This window comes from Rhyacophila brunnea, unplaced genomic scaffold, assembly GCF_057557595.1.
Source record: "Rhyacophila brunnea isolate RB1 unplaced genomic scaffold, BYU_Rbru_1.0 scaffold_4, whole genome shotgun sequence".
NCBI classification, from domain to species: domain Eukaryota; kingdom Metazoa; phylum Arthropoda; class Insecta; order Trichoptera; family Rhyacophilidae; genus Rhyacophila; species Rhyacophila brunnea.
Window position 1 is genome coordinate 48,435,599 of NW_028233068.1, and position 24,269 is coordinate 48,459,867.

General features: G+C 35.8%; 1 protein-coding gene across 3 annotated transcripts in view; it reads left to right on the forward strand.

Annotated features, from left to right (window-relative positions):
- The window catches only part of siz (Brefeldin-resistant Arf-GEF family protein schizo), a 180,846-nt gene that overhangs the window by 52,731 nt on the left and 103,846 nt on the right, over nt 1-24,269 (forward strand). For all 3 annotated transcript variants that reach the window (XM_085953771.1, XM_085953772.1, XM_085953773.1), the window contains exon 2: nt 4,489-4,563. The gene's annotated coding sequence lies outside the window, so the exon portion shown is untranslated. The remainder of the gene's footprint in view (nt 1-4,488; nt 4,564-24,269) is intronic.

Here is a 24,269-nt window from a genome sequence, read left to right on the forward strand (position 1 = left end):
TTAAATATATAATACATATATTTAAATCCTATTAAAAAAATATTTGGAGCGGAGAAATTTAAAAATGGCGCTTTTGCAAACGCTCTGTTTCGGTAATGCACAAAACGACCGCTGGTTGCATGAAAACAATAACCTCAAATTTAAATGTCACTCGTAGCTAAAGTGTCAACTGAAGCGTGTAGGCAGGGTGTGATATTTTTTTTTTAAACTGTTTTTAACGTGATTTCTTTAATATAATATAACAATAATACATGTCTCCACTTTTAAATGATTTCTACGCCAGATATATTGAAGCAAACAAAAATCTATTTCCTGAGCTCTTGGTTAGTTTGCTAATGCATTTTTCATATAATTGTATTAATAGTAAAAAAAGTCGCCTGCGGCGCTGCTTTGTTTCAAAGCTATTAAATATTTTTAATATATGGGTGAAAGATCCTGGCCTGTGGGCCCTATTCACTATGTGGAACTCATGATAGAATCCATTAATTTTTGTCAATGAACGATGATGAATTTGGTTGACTTCTTTTAAAATTGATTGTGGTAATAAACAAGCTCATTCGTCTCATGAAAAAAAAATTAATTAAAAAATGAATTTGATATAAGTAAGTAGTAAAAACTTGTGTGTTAAAAAAGTGTCTGTATTATTTAATGAAATAAAGGGGGGGAGGCGCCAAGATTAGATTTTTTTTAAAGGGAGGCGTAGTAACATAAAGGTTGGAGACCACTGGTGTAGAGAGACATGAATAGGGAATAATAGTGCATACCAAACTTTGTCAGTCAAACGTATCTGTTTTCATTGAACTAAGACTAGGTAGGTGCAATGTGTAGATAGTAATTATTAGTTTTTAAAATCCAATAATTAAACTACCAAGCCATAGTAGATATTACCTAATCAAAAAATATTCGTTTATCTATAAATATCCAAAATTATGCCAGTATAGTAATAGTAGGTATAAATAATGTTAGATATTTTATAGATAGAATATTTTTTATTAGTTATGGTTTGGTGAGATAGGGCATAATGAATTTTAAAAACTGACCATCTTCGTATGTAATATTATGTATTCTTAATTTAAAGAAAACAAATATGTATGACTGAAAAAGTGTGTACTAATAGGTACCTAAACTAATATGGTTTGGATTGGACAGGGATTAATTGAATTTTAAAAACGACCCAGCACCATTTATTTGCAAATTGTATTCTTAGTTCAATGAAAACAAATAAGTATGACTGACAAAGTTTAGTGTGCACCATGTATTAGTCGAATCTTAACAGCCTACCTCCACCCCTCGCTAGTGGTGCGTAGGAAGTTTTGTGTATTTGAGATATTCGAGTTACAATATTTGCTACATCACTGACAACTAAGATGGAAGTATCGACGCGAAAGTCTATCTATGGTAGTACCCAATTTTAGTTTCAAATAGATTTTCCACCAACATCCAATTTCATCTTTATTAAGTTAAAATATCTTTAGGTGTGTCAAATTTCGTGCGATGAAATACGTGGAGTTTTAAAGCTCCTTTGTTTTGGAATATTAGTTCTGCCTGTCATGTGTGATTGCCTTATTTCGCCGAAGGATGTCGCACACGTAAACTTAGAGGTTTTCGATTGAGATTGATGATTTTTTCCGTGTTTTATTATCCTTTTCCCAGGTGGGTTCATTCACCTGACGGGAAACACGTGTTCGACAAATTGAATGGCTGGATTTAAAAGTTGTCCCCTCCCCTATTTATTATCTCTTTATTGTTTGAACTTTGGATTGTATACCCCGCTTATTATACAAACAAAAATAATAAACGCTCTTCGCTTTTATTACACGCCAGGGGTCACGCAGGCCTTAGCGTCCGCGGGATTTTTATCAGTTGAGTTTTGGTCCATCATTTGTTTGCTATATCTTTGTACTTTGAAAATGGGTGGCTTTGTTTGGGGACATAAAGCTATTTCATAGCCTGCTCGGTAATATGTAAAAAGAAAAGTCTGTTAAAATGAGTTAAGATATATTGCCGAGAAGGCCTGCGTTTGTTTGTTCACAATGTTGTGGGTTATTTATAGTGAACATAGTCATATAAAAATTGATGTACCATAAATTACATAAATGAAAAACCTTTAGGTATATTTAACAGTAACATGAAAGTTTATTGTTATCCCGCATATAGGTAGGTACTATGCAATAGATACGATGTACTCGTAGATAATATTCTTTCGTGTCCTTTTCACATGCTACACCATGATAGGGCGTATGCATAAGGCATGGAAAATACATTATTATAATATACAGGTAGGTACGTATATTTTTTGTGTTGCTTTATGTATTAGCGATAGTCCGCGACATGAAATACGGAAATGAAAAGTAGATACACATAATAATTAGACTGATTCGATTAGATTTTTTCTCGTCAAATCAATGTGATAATCAATGGATGTATGTAGGCGCGCCTCGCTCTATCCGCATCTCACCTCACAGCCCTATGACCACTTTACCTACTCATGATGAGCAAGTGCGTTATTTTTTTAAACTTTGGAACATTTTGAGATGTCAAGATGAAACTACTAGGTATATTGGTACTGACAATGTATTATGTAATGATATGTAATACTATTCAATGTTAGTTTTGAGCTATAACGGAACAACAAAACTGACATACTTACAGATACAAATTGGAAGAGAAAAATACTATTGCCAATGAAAACTATTACCTATATTGCATACCCTTGTTTGTTACGTCATCCAACCACTTTTTTGTTTATATTCAGTAAAGGAAGGAAGGCCCGATATGGGCTTTTCGCATGCATATAATATTATGTATTTGAATCGACAATACTCACTGGCACGCCAGTAAAAATAAAATGAATAAGTAGGTACTTACTGTCATGCTAATTTCAACATTGTATCTATATATCAAAAAGTTAGTAATCTTCCAACTTATCTGTGTCGCGAAAGTTCTATTTGTCGACACTAAAAATATGCATGTGCAACGGCCCATAAAATAAAAAACTAAACATGATCAATGCACAATCGATGGAAGTATTTTTGTGTTTAATTGTTTAATTCTCCTTTTTATCGCAGCACTTTTTAATCGTTAAAATATATTGTAATGTTTTTATTCTTTGGTTTGTCTATACAAAAAGAAATATACTTTCTCCCGCTTCGATGGAAACTTTTCAATTTTTTTTAAATTCTGATATTTTTATTGTCGGGCGAGTTTCGCGTCCCATTAATTTCGATACATTTGTTATTGCCAAGGCGTTATTATTATTTATTCACTTTTACCTAACGGCAATCAATTCACTTTTCTTCTCGGATAGTTTTCATTTCGGCCAAGAGAAAATTTGTATTTTCAAGTTACAGATTGATTTACGTTTATTGGTTACCGAAGTTTTACTATCTACCTACTAATTATTACGGTAGGTATGCCAAAACCGCCATCTCTTTATCATGCTAAAATCTTCACCCGGGTAATGCGTTACGCGTGATGTTGACTAAAGATTTTCTATTTAAAATTAATTTTCAGTATAATATGCCTTCAATTTTATCTTTTCAATGAATTCAGGGTTTAACTTGGTGGAACATGACCGTTTTATACTATAGTTTCATTCACTTGACATGTGGTCAATAAGAAGTGATAGGTACAGCAAAGATTTTATAATTTATTTTATACTGTTAGTAACTACACCTGCAGCGCGTTTCCTAAATGAGACAGCGATCCAGGGTTCTACTCCTGTCGGCCAGGAAAAATTATTAATAGGTACCTACTCTAATATTCACCTGGATGATTATCATACTTCATGTCTCTTCAATATGGCATGGGTCCTGGCTGCCTCCTGAAAACGTTTCTTAGTATAAGATTTTCGAGAAGTGGTTGTTATCTATTCGCTAAGTCTATTAGACGTATTTTTGAATTGTTTAGATCGGAACAGGTGTTGATAGAAATTACAAATTCGAACCCGCAATTCCCGGATTCAGAAGCGGACTTTCTGCCACTTCCTCACCGCTGGTACATGTTTTAATGTTTACATATATTTATTACCGCCCTTCGAATAGTAAAGTTATCGAACGAATGGTTCAGTTAGACACAGTCGAGATTGTAGAAGGTTGAAACTTGAAAAATCAAGATGACACGATTTTTGCTAGATTCGGGGCTAGAATTCACATCCACGGTTTTAGAAACAGGTGCTCCACTGTACCGTTTAAACATATTATTTAAATCTGTCATAAAGAGTCTGCTAAGATAGCTATGTCACCTATCACATTTTCACAATATGCTTCGTCTGGAGCGGAAATGCTGTAAACCACAATGCATGCTGGGACGCAGGGTGTCTCTTAATAATTGTTAGTTTTACAATGGAATGTTTATCATTATCAATTTCCTATGAAAATTACAACCACGGAAAATACATTCCTTGTACATTATTGTGGTCGGAAAATAATATTACAATAGTGTTGATATTGACCCTACTCTTTCTTATTTTTTTTGTTTTTTTTTTAGATTGGATTACTTGTCCGGTCTCACAACTGATGCAAATATCAGCGTTGCTACTGATAAAGGAAGAAACATTACAAGGTATGAGATATCTTTAAATAATTTTATTTGTTTGCATGATATTGGTTTTATAGTCACTTGCAAAATTACATATTTCACACGGATTTATCCACTTGTGCACTGTACAAAGAATTGAGTGTTTCACCGCAACGCCTTTAATTTTAAAATATTTTTTTTTCACACCGATCATTATGATGCTGTACGGTTACCCCATACATATTACACGTAGATGCACATGTAGTTGACGCGATTAGATGTGATATCATCGTTCAGAATAGACGATGTCGAAAGAGGAAACAGCATTATCCAATGAGGCGAATTAATGCCCCTGCGGCCTAACACGATTTTTATTTCCAATGATTTTGTCATATAATCTTAAAACATGTGTTCATTTCATTTACTTATTGAAATATTAACAATAATTACAATTACATACTTTCATGTTATTACTTTATGTAGGGCGTAGGCGAGAGAGCCTAGGGCCCGGAAATTGTTAGCCAGTTACCGACTTATAATTTTTTTTATAGTTTAGTATTAGATGTATCACCTGTAATATAAAATACGTACGATGCCTTTGATAGTTATCTAGAAATATTATGAGTGACAATGAATGGGAAACTTCTCTTCTACTTACCTGTTTGTGATAATTTCTGAAAAAAATATATAAATTGTCAGCTATTCTTCAGCCAGTGCTGCCAACATAGAAAATATTAACTTTTCTATTGTTGCCAGTTCACCCATGCTAAAAACCGTTTCTGAATCACTATCTAATATCGTACAAAAAATGTCATCAGCGTCTTTTTAATTTAATCGCTTTATTCGTTTAATACATTGGACGCTAAAGACGCGCCCAGCGCGTAACGATTAAAGTGACCATTCGATATAATTAGCAAGCTATTAAAAAGTAATTATCTAGTCAGCAGTCAATGTTATTATTGACGTATACCCATTTAAAACTCAGCGATGCATACAAACCATCAATAATGAAGTTGACAAGTAAGCAAAGTTAGACACGTTGCAAATGCACCCTTATTTATGTAGGTAAAATTCATTTTTCAACGACATAATAATATATACAAAATATATGACAATTCGGCCCCTTAGAGTCAAAGAAACCTATCTTAATTTTTAAAATTTTGAGTTACGTATGGTATCTACTGGTGACATGTTATATTAAGTGACAAAGAAAATTAATACTATCGACCAAAGGTAGGTACTTGATGGATTTGTATTTAAATTCTAATGGATTTAAGCTTTGTACTATAAATAAACGACTTAAATGGAATAGTACAAAACTTAAATCCATTAGAATTTATATGACAATTTTTGAGCGGACAAGCAGAATATGACAACGTTGCAGTAAATCAATGGAAAGATATAATAATAATTATTATATCACATAAAATACAACGCATGTCTAGTTTACGGGGACATTTTCTACTATAGACTACATAATTCTAATACGTTGTCAATTTAATTAATTTTCAGAAAACAATTATAATATGTTCGTTTCTCTATTTCATCAATTAGTAATTATTCTATCGTATGGTATATTGTTTGTTTCAACTATAATTGGACCTATTTCGCACAATTACACGTATTAAAATAAACCAGATCGTTTTGCAATACCGGTTGTTTAATCGACAGCTGGTGTATACCGTAGATATTACGATTTAATTGGTCAGTCTTATTATCGAGTGTTTGAATAAAATTGGTTACACAACTTTTTCTTTTATCCCGCGGATGCTGTAGTCATTAACAAGTGGTCGCTAACCAGTCAGGCCGTGCTTGCTCGTGCCTATTGCACTAAGTCCGGTCCAAACGATCTTAATAATATTAATTAATATTATTAGTCCTTCAACCAGAGACAAAAAAAACAACTATTTGATGTTCCGCGTTGAAAAATAAAAAAAATATATTATACACCTTGCCGGAAACACGTAGGTATATTTAGGATAAGCTGTACCTATGTACGTAACCTTAGTAGATTTTGTCAAATACATGACCATGAACACGAATTTGCAATATGTATCATTGTAGTACCAGGATACGGATATCGAGTGCATGGGATAAACTTAAACACGTGTTAAAAACATGTTTTTTTTCACTAGTCTGACAATAATAATAAATGCATTGTAGTATGTCACGTAAATGTAACGCTCGTGCAATGTTTGAGAGCGCTTTTTTTTCGTGGGTTTTATGACCTGATCGTTATAAAATTTCTTTTTCTTTCGACCATGTCCGATCCTAATAGGATCATATGGGCCTCCACAGAGTAGAGGTTTGTATTAACAGATTTTTGTTTTTTTACGAGAAATGGATGTCAGCCACTTGCTCAACCTATTAGGTCCATACCCTGACTCATACACAAATTGAAAAATAATATGTTGTGTACTTGCCAGACCGAGGATTCGAACCTGGGACCCACGGCGTTATAGTCCAACGCTTAAGCCGCGCGGCCACCGTGGGTGTTATAAAATACCCTGCTTCAAAACTTTGTTCCATGGCGATGGGTTTTATATTTCTATCGTATTAATCTTTTCTGCGGTACTGATATTATTATACCAGACTAAGTACATGGGATTATTACTTAGTCGATATTGCACGTTTGCACCTTTACCTGTAATACGGTTGGTACGAAACGACATTCCTTGCTTTAAGAATATTAGGTATATATTATTTATATTGTAGGTACTGTTTTATGTAAATCTCGTGTTATGAACGAAAATAGTAATTTATGTTGTCTGTAAATGTTATATAAACACACACACATTACATATCACTAACATTATTATAGATTTCACGATTAGGTGTAAAATTGATAAGTTAATGAAAATCCCGGGTTCACATGCCGTTTTTCAGTGTGTCTGGTCCGAGAGCGTGGATCTAATTAGTTGAGCAAGTGGCTAACATCCTGTTCTCCAAAAAAATCTGTTGCGAAACCTATTCGTGAGGCTACCAAGATCCATAGAGGATTTTAGAGCTCTTATTTTAATATGAGACCTGCTTTCACTTCTACTATTCCTATGCAAGCAAATGAGTGATCACCAGGGAGAACTCATAAATAATGGGAACTGAAATACCTAACGTGTAAGGAGTAGCAACCGATCTCGGGTGCGGAAGAATACGGGATAAACTTAAACACGTGTCAAGAATATGTCATACGTAGAATACTGACAACTGCTCTCAGTCTATGTATTGACGCTCATTTAATATTGGTGTAGGTATTACACACACTTGCACGTATTGCACTATTGCACGTCCATAATGCGTGGTTAATTTTCGAAGCACACTCACACATGCAAAACCCTGCGTCAAAATGTAGTGTATTGAATATAGAATATCGGAATACTATTTATTAATGTGTTCTGTGGTGATTATAATATTTTTTCCCTACTGTCTACATCTTCTCGTTTCTTAATTGATTCTGATGTGAATATACCTGCGAATTTGATTGGCAACTTGAACATTCTTTTTAGGGCGTGGCGAAACCAATAAGTTTGAAAATGACTGCCCTAACCATATTTTTACACCCTTTTAATTATTATTGTTTCTGTTTTGTAAATTAAAAAAAACGTTAATTCAGTAAAAGCAATGTTTATGAATAACAAACACTATGCTGAAAAGTCTTAAAATTATTTACGTGTATAATAAGTATAATATAAATCTATACTTATACGTATTGTACAACTTCCGCAATTCTGGACTTGACTTTATGTTGTACGTAACACTGAAATCAACTGCCACGTAATAAAAACAAACTCGACCAACACAGTGCCGATTGCCGGTTTAGTTTGGCAAGTCGAACGGAACAGGTGATACCTGTCTAATGATAATAATATTATAATACAACTCAGCTTCGCCTCGCCTCTCTCACCTGCTCTACTGATCTCGAGGCTCTGTTTGTTTTTTTTTTGTCTTCTATAAGCGCCGACGTAATAAAATAATAAAAAAAGCATTTGATTTCTACATGCCAGTTATTGAGAACCTGAACTATAGTTTTCTAACTTACTACATTGCACATCCCCGAACCAGCACATTTAATGGTCAGTAGGTAGCAATCATGAACTTCGCCTATATGCCAGATGCGGATATAGGTACTATGTAGACTATTTAGAGTCGATAATTGAGTTTTTTTTTGAATTATTAATAACCATGTCCTTGGTTTTTCGTACAAGGTGGTTGTTAGTAATTTTGAACAATCACACACACCCAGGCTTTGAGTAAAACACATAAATATTGTGTCCTGACCGGGAATCGAACCCAGAGCTCTCGGGTGAAAGGCAAGCGCCTTACGCACTGCACCACGAGAGCCGCCCAACAATTTGAGTTACACCATCTCCACCTGTCATGTATATGCAGCCACGATTTATCCACGGCCGCCTTCCATACACTATAAACGTGTCTGAATGAATTGATTTTATTGCCGCATTTCCATGTCCCGATACGAAGCTGCAAGGGACTGATGTAGCAACAATGCACCTTGGTGCTTAAAGAAAGAGTTTATGCGTTCTCTTCAATACTAAACTGTATATTGTATAAGCTGTATTCACTATTAAGACACACTGTGACAAAATAATGTTTATCTTCGCTGCCGCAATTAGCTTTCGTCAGCTGCTCATGAGAGAGAATGTCGTGATTCGATTTGAAGAGGCCGAATCGAACAAAAAAAAACAAGTATACACAACACGAAAAAAGAGATCTAATCACTGTTGAATAACGAATAATCGACAGGCTGCCGGATTTGGTCGCGGTCTATTGATTTTTTCACTCTATCCTACGTTAACTGCATTCCTATATACCGGGTGGCCACTATCCTAGACAGCTGCTGTGTCACATAGATTTCGGGGCGGGGTGACTTGACGATCAAACCCCATGTAATCGCATTAGCGCAGCTCGTTGCTTGTTAATTATCGCGTCCGTTAGATGGTACTTACATGGACATTCTTGAATGCAAGAAGTTCATGCTATCGTCATTGATCGATCGTTAGTGTCTACCAGTGGCGAAGTGGCGATTATTTTGAAAACAAAGTTTTTGATTACGGGCATGCTACATGTCTGACATGAGTCTGTAGCGTCTTAGTGCCAAAAATGTGAAACTGTGATATAACGAAAAAAATAATAAAACCATAGGTACATATGTATATGAAAACTTAAGTTACAGAAGAACATCAGTATAATTATAATAAGTTTACATAATTCATAAGATAAAATAAACAAATGAAAAATAAAATATTTAAACATGGACAATATTGAAACGTTCTATGTAGAGGAGTATGTCGGGGTACATAGACCCGCCCGTATTTCAATGGATTTGTGTGACAAAAATAGTATAGAGTTAGGAACTTAGACCCTTCAGAATATCATTAGACTTGGCATATAGATTGTATTGAAGTAAAAAACTTGTTATAGATTGACACTTAGACCCTATAGAGCAGGAGTTCCCAACCCCGTGCCCGCGGACACCACGGCGCCCGCGGAACGATTCGTATGTGCCCGACACTATTCGACATATATTCGACGTTTTGTAAATACATTTCTCTGTGTGTATGCAATTTGAATAATAGTTTTATTATTTTGAAACATTTTTGTTTATTATTTATTAAAAAATTTGAATATAAGAAAATAAATTATGGGAAAATGAGAAGTTATGGAAGGAGTTTGTCGATTAAAAATAGGTGGTGCCCGCCACCCTACCGATATTTAAGAATGTGCTCTATAGTACAAAAAGGTTGGGTACCCCTGCTATAGAGTATAGACCTATAGACTTTCAACCTTTCAATTACCAAAGTATTTTAAAATGACGTGTCTGTTTGTAATTATCAAATTATTGGGGGTGTAATTGACTTTAAAAAATATATCCTATCAGCTATCGGTCAATTATAATTATCAAGGAATTCCACTGTTGCATTAATTAAGATAAGATTCCACAGCATCTAGCGGCGGGTCGCCCTGCTGTCTCGCCATAGGAAAGTGCGAATAATTGATGATTTAGTTATATTACGTACGTCATGCATAATATATCAATGATTGTAGAGCATTACTTCATCATTCACACGTTTGTCCCCAGAAAACTATGGTCACATTTAGCGTGCGACTTATGCCTTTCATGTATTAAATTTGTGGATATATCATGAGTTATTTGAAACATGGGCTGGCTCTTTCACTGAAAATGTATTCATTGCTTTATGAACGTAATATTGATAGTGTGCAGTGGTCATTATACTTTATTTCATAAATCGCGTAAAACCAATTCGTAAACTATTTTTTCCCAGCATTGTTTTTTTTCGAATTCTTGTTTTTTGCAACTGATTACTGGCTAACCTTTTGAATAGGAAGACTATCGTCAAGGTAACATTTTAAGATTTCGTTTGAGCTCAACATTGACCAGTATAAAAACGAAATTACTGTTTAACAGAATAATGCATTTTGATTAATTACTTACTTACTTCTACCCTGTCACGCCCCAGTGCTGGGTCATATGGCAAGCACAAGGTCGTGCCACTCCCCTCGGTCAGCCACCACGTATCGCGCCTCCCGCCATGTGATACCTGCAACGCGTAGAATGCTTTTGTAGCACCGCTGGTGAGGGAGGGTTGGCCACGGCGATGGAACCATTGAAATTGTGCCACAATGGTACGGAGTGTTGCGCTCTTTGGCGGCACCGCCAACATGAACATTGATTTTTTGCATTTAATTCTATGAATTCATCGTCAGTTGTGTCAAATTCGATTCTCCTCTTTCATTACACTCGGTGTTTAGCCCCATCGCCGGTCATGTATGCTAGACAGCAGCACCTGTTCAGTCAATCGAACCCATCTTTCGCTTTCCACTTGGGCGTCCGATGAGTAACCGTGTATTTGGCACACTTTGGACACGTCCAGCCATATGGTGCAAACCCTGGGTGAGGTGTACTTAAGAAATCTTCGTTGTGCTGTATTCGCAAGACTCCCTCTCACTATGAAAAGTTACTTGACAAATCTTCCTCAGAACTTACTTTTCACCTTTCACTGAAATTCAAAAATAAATAGACGTTCGTGAATTATAGGAACTGTTAAAATATATATTTAATACTTGGTGAGAATTTAAATATTATGCACACGTAAATAATGATTTAATTTCCGATGAGAAGATTACTTTTATTTTTATATAAAGCGTCAGACATAGTACCTAATTCCCAATCCGCAATAAAAAAAATATGTTAAGAGCAAAATGAATTAAAACTACCATGTAGTAGATAGAAACTTATTAAAATTCCTCGTCTAATGTCTGTGTCAAATGGTAACAAACGTTTATTTTTTCATTCGACAGTGCGGCGCCTACTTGTCCTGCCGTCTAGTTGTCCCAGTGCCGTATAAATTCACCATAAGTAAATGGAATATGTCGATAACCGAAGTAATTTCGTTGCCCATACTGATTATTATTATTGTCATCGACAATAGCAGTTTATCTCTACTACACCTACTACCTAGGGAGGAAAACAAATAGCCAATAACATAGTATTTCATCAACCATTCTTCACATATTCGGTGTTGTCTTGTTTACATGTGTGTATACTAATAATTATTTTATTTAAGACAAGAACACTATGTACCAGTGACCATATTATAATAATTATTATAATGTATACTTATACCTTCAATTACCAAAAAAGTGTGTCTAATATTTGTTTATTCATAACTTGATTGCGTTACATTATTTATTGCCATTATGAGATACGTTGTTGTTATGACAGCGCAATTAAAATAATTTTTATTTTTTTTGGCCACAAAAATCTCAACACGCAGAACTCGCGGCACTCATTTTCACTTTCGTTGGAATGGCCACTATAAAACAGCGATTTTTGGTAAGACCAGTCCGGTGATTTTTTTTATTGTTTTATAATACGTTACATCTATTGATTTATTGCGCGACTTTTTTTATGATATCGTCCGGAGGCTGACGTTTGAAGGAGAAAGTTTTTTTTTGCTGTTTGTCCACTTGATATAATTTACTGTTCCAAATGTTTTCTATCATTTTGAATTCATGAACCCTTCGTATTTTCTAAAGGTATTATTATAACAATAATTTCGTTCGTTTCGAATCGATAATGTTCTATAATTATTGTGTACTACCACAACCTTATCATGACATTTTTTTGATACTGCCGCAGGGACCACCCTGTGACAAAAGGATTTGAACTTTAAAGAATGGCGTTCGTTCTACTACTTCACTGAGAGTGCTTATATACAGTTATTATGGTTTGAATCTGTTGCACACAGCGTTGAGAAAAGTAAAGTAAATTAATCTCGCGATCAAATCAGTCGATATCAAACCTTTCAATCAAGCAGTTAACAATTAATAATCTCTCAATTGATTAATCGTTCCACGCATACTTTTTTTGTCCGCAATATATATCATCATGATTATCAGTCGGGGTCGATCCACTGCTGGATGCAGACCTCTATTATTCTCGGTCTAGTTCTTCGCTGACACGTACATCTACCGTACTATACGAGTTCGTCTATCCAGCGGGTGTTAGGGTGTCGCTTTGTTCGTTCAGTGCCCATTGGATATCATTATATGACGGCATTTGTCCAGCGGTTGTCCACTTGCCGAGCGACGTGTCCAGCCCATTGTCACTTCATCTACTTTGTGACCTCTATCACATCGCGTACTTTGGTCTGTTTGATTATCCATTAATTTATTTTGTGGTCTTTCCTCGTTATGCCCAACATGAACGTTTCCATGCCACGTTATTATTACAGTAAATAAGTATTTTCTTCACTTTTTGATAACAATATGCTTATCAGCTTATGGCGATTCCTGGCGATTCGTTGATTTGTAGTATTGGCAATGCTATGAGAGAGGATTTGCAAATATAACGTGAGCATCATTTGACAATACGCACACAATATTGGTGTTTTCAATAATAACGTTGTCAATAATAGTCGTTGGGCATGATTAAACGCATTTCGGGGGACAGCTTGACCTATGGCACAAGTATGTAGATTCCCAGAAAAAAATGTTGATACCTACGTGTTAGGGTCGGCCAATACATACCGAAATTCGCTGCACAATGCTGTATACTGCTACAATTTGCGACGAATTGCAGAATACTGCGGTTTAATTTGGCTGAGTCTGCAGAGCGATACAATAAAACACATTTTTGCGGCATGTACGGTGTGCGTGGGTCAATCCTATCAAGAAACTCATTCTAATAGCGCGATACAGAACAATATTTAGGCGCTTAAGTCCCTACGCGCCTATCTCTAAGTCTTCAATAGGTCAATATCGGCTAACTCAAATTGCGTCGCCTACAGAAAAAACGGCAGTGGCCCAGAACGAAATCATTTAAAATATGGCCAAGCCACGGTAAACTAAGTCGAGTTTAATTAGCAACTCTCGATGGTGTTTATTGCCAAGTTAATCCAGATGGTCCTGTAGTTAAAATAATAATTATTGGAGACTTCCAAAGTAAAACTGTATAATGTCAATGTCATAATACTTTATTGATGTACACATTACGAGGAGTCGTCCTTTTCAATATACTCGGAACAGCTGCCGCGACAATTGTTATGGGTTGATATCATTTTGTTATGCCTGTGCACACATCAACTCACCGGCTGGCTATCTGCCGTGCCGAGCGCGCTTCTCGCGGACAAAGGGCCAGGTGTGTTTGTCTTCTTTGGCCGAACGAAGATAGAGGAGAGAAGACCCTCGTGTATGATGTCTCCAACGTGCAAGGCTGCATTCTTACAACATAAATAATACAGTGCTAATGTTTTCATATTATTATGTTTTTGTTGGCTCATTTGTTATTATCTTGTTGCTCTGGAATAGGTACTGTGGTATCTATCTTTAATTTTTACCTGTAACCGGACATTCAAATACCCATGTCATATTATTTTTGTTATCGTGAAGTTGTGTTGCATATGTAGGTAACTAGATCATGGGGATAAAAAAGTAAAATTGCAGTATAATATTAATTATCTTAAAATAGCTTTTATCGCATTGATGAATCAATTTCGGCTCCCAGACTATTTCCTTTTGGTAGTTACCGGAATATTGGTATTTTTTTTAAAGATATGTAAGTACCCAGTTTATGACTAGTAAATTTGAAAAAAATATTCATCTCTTCTGTGTGTAGAATACTCACACATGGTGGTTTGATAACCGAAATAGCTATCGGCCAAGAAATCTTCCGAACTACATAATAATAAATTATTTACTGTTGTACTATATATACAAATTTCTCATTGAAAAGATTACTGCAATATTAATTTGTTACGATTCAGTAAGGGCTTAGAGTGCTTAGACGTAGGTACAGCTCCGCAGTTGCAGCGCGTCGAGCAGGTCTCTTACTTAATTCCAAATATGTATATCATATTTAAATCTCAAATTGATTTTTTTTCCAACTGGTGATGCTAATCGGATCCATATAGAATCAAGTAAGATCTGCGTCGACGCGCTGTAACAGCAGTGCTGTGACATGTCTGAACTGAAAATTATACTATTGATCGTTACCGTATTTATATTATTAAAATCAGGTATCCGAAAATAAAATATTGTACGATTGTCATTGATTCCAACAATACCTACTTGCAAATTATCTACTAATTGTTACGGGTTCTTTTAAAACCATTACCTATTCTATCAATGCGGGTTACTCCTTAACAGACGCTGTTAGTTTTGGTGGAATTTATAGGTACATTAATTATCTTCGTATTTCGCGTCGTTTTGTCATCATTATGGAACCAGACCATTTATGACTTCGAATGTCGAACACGCAATTGGATCATTTTTACAGATATTAGCATAGCACCTGCCCAATATTTTCACACTCTTTTGTAATTTCTCGTGAATCGACCCAGTGACCACTCGCCCATTGATGAGGTTCAGAATCAATATTATGGCTAATGTTTTATTAATGATTTCGGCCTAAGTATGTATATAACGATCGGGCGCTTAGCATTAGACAAGCTGTGGTATTTTTTTTGATGAATGAATTTTTAATCGCGCATCTGAAATATGCCGAAAATCGTCAGCATCCAGTAATTATGTCGATAACTGTTTACTACCTATCTACTTTTAAAAACTTTAGTAAGTGAAATACACGCTGTTTTCTCCCTCCCACGCATTCCTTGAAGGTGAGGGAGGTCGGCTGACGTTTACCTATAGTATATTTTCCGAGATTGTAGACACAATGGGAGACAAACAATTAACAGAAAAGATTAATGAAAAGTACGTGGTTTGGGGAAATTTTCACCCTCGCGGATATAATTCAAAACTGAATAGAAATTAAATTAAATATTTCACTTTTTACACTGTGAATATTAGGTTATATAAATATTTTGATGTTTATCTTTTTGGTGAGACGACAATGTCCCGCCACCAGGGGCGGCTCTCTCTTAAGGGTTCATAGGGACCATCCCCACATCGTTATCATGTCAAAAATACACGTCCGATATTTTTATCATTTTCGTAATATACCTACTTAATTACATCATACAATTTAATGAAATATTAAATTTATTTTATCAATTTAACCCGTTTCAATTTCATAGAGATATTTATTATTATTATCATACAAATAAATAAAGCAATGATTGTAAATTATGCAATGACAATGATTATTACGCGGTATTAAAATAATTATGAAATTAAATACGCCCTATTCCATGGTGACACCTATGTACAAGCTATGGCGTCTATTTTTCCCTGACCGGGGTCACTCAGGCCCAACCCATCGCCGCGGTACAAATCTTGTTCTACAAAGGATGTGAATGTAATAGCGTTAGTATACGCATACTAGGGAGCGAATCAAATAACCATTAGGTGAGTAAAAACGATCGCTGTATGTCGTTGTTCAAAACTGATAATGGCAAGTCTATAATAATTATTATTTTAAGTTAATATTTTTAAGCACGATTTTTAGATGTGAGTAAGCAACGATTCAGATAATTATATTATTTATTCTGAAAAAATACTCATTTCCTCATTAATAAAATCATATTATAAATAATAGCTTGGTACCGACATAATGTATAATATGAGATAATAGGTAGGTACGCCACAGAAAAAGAAGGCACTCTAGTGCGAGTAGGTAAGAAATGAAAATCACAAGATACGTTTCAGGTAGATTCTTGAGAGAGGGTGGCTTCCTGTAGCGAAGTACGACAACTTGCAACTTGGTGAGGTAATTATCGGTACCTATCAACAAGTTTGCATGATTCAAGACGAATTCAACGCTTAAAAAGATTGTACATATAGGTACCTATATAATAAAATAATTCAATTTTGAAAAACTTCATTCTTCTATAGGCGGTATACTTACCAATATTACAGCTGTTGATACTACTTAATTTATGGATATTGTAGTGATATAATTGAGTATTCCTGATCGTTGAAAGGTTTATGTTAGTTATAGGTGGGTAGTCAATCGGCTTGGCACACGGCATCTATCAAGACAGCAGATGCTTCGAACGTCGATCAAAATATCGATTCAGGTGGCGATATAGTATTATTGTGGCTTCTGGTAAAAAACATTGGCTTGGTACGCCGCTACGTACGGTACGTGTAGATCCGTTTCCGGAAATTTGTACGTATGCAGTTTGCCGTAACACAGTTCATCGTGAGATGTTCTATCGGAAAAAAAGACCGTATAAAATATTAAAATCAATTCCTTACCTAAATAAACCACTGAAAAATACGTTATAAACCCCACCGGAATACAAGGGTAAGACAAAAAATAGGTTAGGTAAGTAAATTAGAAATGAAATCATAATAAATTTATGTAAAATTTTGGTAGGTTCTCTTATCAAGTCGTACCTATCAAATATCTGATTGAGTGATTATAATAACAGCGTTACTATCAAACATTTGTTGATGTAAATCAATATTATATTAATGTTCTTATTAACTCTTAAAACTGGAACAGAGTACAGTCTGCAATGCTCCATGAACAATGCTTTTTTTTTTTTTAAATCTCAATGCTATACCTACGAGGATTTCTTTCTAGTAAGACAGCTCACGGTAAACTGCTACGGCGAAATGTAATACGTACAATTTACATGTAACCGTGTAGATTAGCTTGTAGTTTGTAGTACCTAAGCTTTCTTTCGTACGGATCAAGGGCCTGTCAGCTATCCTATGTATATTATATTATCAGCTGTTATCTAATAAGCGCGTTGAAGTTTACCGAAATTCATTATACGATTGTCGTGTGCTTTTTTTGGCTAGGCACTAGAAACTAAATAGACCATTTTCTTTCTAGGTCTGACCCATATTATCTTTGAGCCGATTGCGGGCTGCGGCGCACCCGCCCTCGTTGCCTGAGCGTTCAGGTCACGACTATCCCCCCCATACGCTACATTCGTATTATGTGACCGCCACTAGGTTATAATATGATAACTTACGTCAGTGTGATATAAAAAATAAAATAAGGGTTGGTTTAGATTAAAACGCGAACGATGTACTCGTTTAATCACGAGAACAGATTAATATGATAGAAGTGTGAAAGCCAGTCGCCATGGATAGGGTTTTGAAGCAGGGTTCACTTTATTACTTTAAGCTTTAAGCAGTTTAAGATGTATCTTTAGTTTAAGAGTTTAAGCCATTGAACCAACAGACACTAAGCGCGCCGACTGTCATCAAATATTGAATGCGCTTTTCAGTTGCGTGACAATTCATAATATGAAACAGACGTAACTACTGGAAATATCATATTCTTTCACGTTTAATTTAAGTTTGTCCCATGTTTTTTGACGCTTGACATTCGTAACATTTACCACACCGGTAGGGTAAGCCAGTTCCCATTAATTTTGCGTTCCCTACGTTTAATACACCGTTTTTTGCACTATATAAGCACCGGGGAAGTAAATTTCGCTTCATTATGTCGTATTACCTACATACTCCACTAGCATCGGAGCATCTTCTTCTTTGTGTGCCATATCCGTTATCGGACGTCGGCGATGAATTTGGCCATTTGGCCCCTGTCCGTCGCTGCTCTGAATAGGGATGGAGTGCTGAGCTCAAACCAGTCCCTGAGGTTCTTGAGCCAGGACGTTCTTCTTCTACCAGGGCCTCGCTTACCGGAGATCTTCCATTGAATGATGAGATGCAGAAGGCGATACTTCTCGGGATGCCGCATGATGTGGCCAAAGTATGCCAGTTTCCTGGATTTTATTAGTTTGACTATTTCTTTGGTCTTTTTCATCCTTGACATCACCTCGACATTTGTAACTTTGTCCTTCCAGCTGATACGAAGCATGCGCCTATACACCCACATTTCAAAAGCTTCAAGTTTTTTGAGAATCGTTTCTGTGAGCGTCCAAGCCTCTACTCCATATAAGAGGACCGAGAAGACGTAGCATCTCACCATTCTAGTTCTGATTCCTAGGTGTATATCATGGCTACAAAATACTTTTTTTAGACGAGTAAACGCCACCCTGGCTTTCTCGATTCGACATCTCAATTCCGTGGTATGGTTCCAGTCATCATCCAGAGTGCAACCCAAGTATATAATGGAATGTGTTCTCTCTAATGGGACTCCATTCACTGTGCACGTTCTGTCGTCTATATGGGACTTACTTACACTCATGTATTTTGTCTTTTTAATGTTCAGATTGAGACCGTATTTATCACAGGCCTCCGTTACCTTGTTAATGAGAGTTTGTAAGCCTTCTCGACTGTCTGCGATGAGCGCTGTGTCATCTGCATACCGCAAGTTATTGACAAGGACTCCATTTACTTTGATCCCTTCTTTTGATCCCAGCAGTGCTTCGTCAAAAATCTTTTCAGAATATAATATGTTGAAGATCATTGGGGATAGTATGCAGCCTTGTCTCACTCCTCTTTGAATTTCGATGCTCTCTGTCATTTTGTTGCTGACTTTAATGGTGGCTTTCTGTTGCCAGTAAAGGTTTGCAACAAGCCGTAGGTCTTTATCGTCAATTCCTGTGGATTTCAACACGTCAATCATTTTTGAGTGTTGAACTCTATCGAATGCTTTTTCGAAGTCAATGAAACATAAGAAAACGTTCGTGTTAATGTCGCGGCATCGTTGTACGAGAATTAGGATACTAAAAAGAGCTTCTCTGGTCCCTAGGCCATTGCGAAAGCCAAATTGTGTTGAGCTTATATGTTGTTCCAGTTTTTTATACATTCGTTTATGAAGTACGCGCAGGAATATTCGGAGCATAGGATAGCGCTATTTCCCTTAATCCAGAACCACGTCCTGAACCTGTCGCCATGCGAAATCTGTAACTATATTATGTTTGCCGTGCTATCTCGGCACTAAGTAGTATATTTTTTTGAATACGATCTTTGCCAGTCTGCTCCTAGAAAATTTCATTCCGTATAGTACCTACCTTTGAGTACATTTCACTGTTGGTTGCTGTCGATCACAATTTACTGTATATATTATGGATTCTTTGTGATCAAAAGCGAACGACTGATAAAATACCAAAACGCTCTGCATTTACATTGGGGAAATTGTTTTTGTTGTATTCTATCTTGAAGTCGATATCAGTGTACAATGGTTAATTGAGCTGGAAGTCTTTTCGCATTGCAGAATATTTTTTTTTGAGATTTCTTTTATACAAAGAATCGTCAAAAAAAATGAAAATGAACAATCGCAAACAACGGTATGATATACCTACGTACCTACATTATAACCAAATTTCATAACGGGCCGCCATTGTTCGATGCGCTAACGCACAGATTGTTATTTTTTCCATTTTTACCGAATTAGTGACACACGTGTTCACATAAGTGTCAAATCCTCCGAGTTATAGTCCAAATTATTGATAATGCCGTATTTTTAAATGTCCACATCTAAATGTATTTACAATCTATTTTCGGTTTTACTGATGGTAAACTTATTTGTAGGACCACAGTAGACGATAGAATTAGTGAAAAGAAAGATAGAAAGAAAAATACTGTAGATATAGCTGCATCATGAAACGATCGCTTCCTACCCATTTACGCTTGTTCGTGCTCTCCAAGTGTACAACGGACTTAAGAAATAATGGGTGGGAGTTAGTCAATATTGTTTCTGTTTTGCCCGGAGGATCGATATCCTACCATCCAAACTTTGCTTGCTTTCGTAGAAGGTAGATACTTACGCACATTCAAAGTCTGTGTCTACAATTATTATGGTATGAGAAAAACAAAAGATTTATGTAAGTAGCATATTTAATTATAAATTTGTCAAAAATAAATTGCCATCTCGGTAGGTACGAATTTCATGTCTCTGGGCACGCCGTAATTTGTGAAAAAATCTTTGGAAATCATTGAGTGACTGAGGAACGTGATTATTTGGGCGCCGGCCAGCAGGCTTCTCGACGGCTAGGCTCCACCCTTTTCAGCGTTCAAATCATAGATTTGTTCAAATGCACGCAGAGCCTGTGCCAGTGAAAAACTAGTAATACTCTTGATTTTGTCTGTTTATTTTATATTCTTCGTCCACTTCGACATTCGGTTATACTTTGGCACTTTCTTTCAAACTTTGATTTTCATCCTCGCGGGCGCCAAAATATATAAGAGATCGACGCACTAAAACTGAAGAAAGCCTGTCTCAAATGTCAAGCTTATTGACAATAAACACCCGTCTTCAAATTTCTAGTTTATCTCTTTCTCTTAATATTTCTCTTAATATTTCCCTTGACTTCCTGCCTTGGACTTCCTAGATGCATTGGTGGTAAATCATAATAATACTTAACCTATTCGATAAATTATTGTTTCCGTGGGATCCGTGTGACCATTCTTCATGAGTGTTTATATTTAGCAGAATTGAAACAATTTTCATTAGTTTAGTTTAATCTACGGAGGCACCTACCCATTTAACGAAGGCTTCCGTGTCGGGTGGCCGTATATGCTCCCGGTCTCTCGATAACTTATTGCAATCGCCCCATCGCGTGATACAATTTATTTTCCCTCGAAAACCGTAAGCATTGCATGCGGTAATGATGATTTTCGATCAGATAATACGCGACATTTTGTGGATTTTTGGAATCGGTAGGCTTAGTCGGGCATCTGACGTGATTGTCACCGCGTCACGACAAACTTTACTCAAACTAAATGAGCTTACTTTTAATCGTAATGGGAAATATGTGTAACGGCAAGGCCCTCTGTAAAAAAAACATAGTTCGTGAAAGGTATTTCATTTTGATTATGAACACGAACGCACGAGATCATAACGAGGTGGACGTTTCCTATATCCGTAATTGAAAGTACATATTATGAAACATTAATTTCCTAATACACATACCTACATATTATCGGTATTATAAAGAATATGGGCCTTGGATGACTCCAAGAAATCCCTGTGTCTGCCACACAGTACCTCCATTGCTTGAGATTCATGTTTAGTTAATTGACTGCGCGGATAATTGATCGCAGACGATATTTTTTAATTCTAGAATTATTAACCATTTCTTTGTTAACTGCATTATTCAGAAATGGAGATAAAATCAAAACTGCAAGTTCTTTAATTTAACCGTATTTAATGATGTAAACTCGAATTATTAAAAAGTAAAAAGATACTATCGTGATACGTCAGATTTATTTTAGGTATTACACTTTATTTATGATGTATCAAAGTGGTCATTGCACGATTTAGGTACTATTTTGAAATATCTTATTTCAAAATTTTTTAAAGTTTAAAGTTTATTAATTTTCTTCAAATCATAGGGAGTAGTTTCCTAGACTTTTCCTAAATTTTCAACTTACGTTGCCTGTGGCATTCAACCACCTCAGTGTCTGTCTCTCCCGATATTACCTTCCAAATTGAAAATGAGCCTGTTTGGGTATTTTTCATTCTTTCCACTTTTACAATGTGCGACGATTGAGGGATTAATTACTACAGCGAAGAGGTTATGTAAAGTATCTTCAAAAATTGATAGTTGGTAATTAGTTTTCCATAGGTTACATAATGTCACGCCGACGACTACCCACGACATGTGTCGAAAGAGTTATAAAGTTGCGAAGTACTCGCATATGAATTTGCATTATTATTCAGGACGCGCGGACCGACAAAGTTTCACTCCTGTTTCGGAGTTTGGTTGAGTTTAATGTCGTTGTCTTACTGAACGGTGAACACTGCTCGTTCTTTGTGTGTTTTTTTACATACCTACTTTGTTTTCATCAGTTCATAATTTGAATAATTCACTAGATTGGTTTTACAGAGCCTTCAAAATATTTGTAAAATTCGGTATTCAGATGGCATTTTTTTCGATTTTAAAATTTTCTTCTACAAATTTTTAATAAATTAATCTTCAATTTGCGAAAAGCACACATCTGTCAATGCACTATAAACCAATTAATGTCACAAGTTTATTGAGCCTAGGTACACGCACATGGAGTGCCATTCCGACCATGCACGGATAGAAAAGGCAAAGCCAAAGGACATTTTTACACTGAGGGAATGTTGCAATTTGGTAATGACCACAGAACAGATTAATACATAGAATTCTGATAGGCTATACCCCAATACACTACATTTTGACGTAGGGTTTTGGATGTGTGAGTGTCCTGCCAAAATGAACCACACATTATATACTTGCAATATTGTGTGTTGCAATTTTCAAATACACCAATATTGAATGAGCGTCAGTGAATAAACCGAGAGCAGTTATCAGAACGAAGGAAAAGCGTATTTTCGACATGTGTTTTAGTGTATCCCATTTTCTTCCACACTCGAGATCGGTTGCCTGTTACTCCACACCTGTTAGGTATTTCAGTTCCCATTGTTTCCAAGTTCCCTGGTAATGACTGTACCTTAAATTACGTTATTTAAATACTCATTCTCACAACAATGAGATATATTATCTTTTTACCTCCAATCTCACAAAAATGAGATATATTATCCACCATTATTACCACCAATAGGAACAAGACAAAATTTGAAACAATTGCAAAAACATGTTGGTGGTAGAAGAGCCCATTTGCTTTATAATATCGAATATCTCAGTTGAACCGATATGAATATTTATTTGTCATACTAAACAAACACTACCAGACAGGTTAAGTTAAATGTTACTAAAATACTGTGTGTATCACTCAGATTTTTTGTTTGCTAGACTTAAATTGTAACATTATTTTTGTTCTTGAAATTGACAGATGGTCCCTTCTGCCATCTGAACATAGAAATATTTTACATTGCGATAGTAAGTACATGTACTTAGTTGTTGGAAGCAAAATTCATTTACACAAGTATAGTGACTCGAGCATCGGTGTACACTAGGGAATCTACTCACTATTTATACTCAATTTCAATATCAAAGTGGACACAATATTAACAGAATGGTAGGTCAAAAACACGAAAGACGTTGCATATTGTGTTATATTATGTCGTATAATATAATATGCGGACAGCTGCTGTTAGCAGAAGAGGACATCAATGCTGTAAAACATGAACGCAGTTTTTCTATAATGAGATTATCACAATTTATGTAAAGTTTATTTTTAACCATATTTATCTATATGTATGTTTGTTTACGAGAGAATGCAATTTGATTTGTTTGATCGGACTCGAATGAAGGCACGTGTACGAGGTACCTTTTTATTTTTCACATACTGCGTCCATTAGGAAGTCAATAGACTGGAGCTAAGTATTCGCCAGAGTAATCTGTTCTGTTGGAAGAATGACGATAATATTATGGAGTAGGTACGTTTGTACATAGATTCTATCGGGTATACTTTATGACGCATTTGTTTTTACCCATCGATAAGTTTTGTCAGTAGGT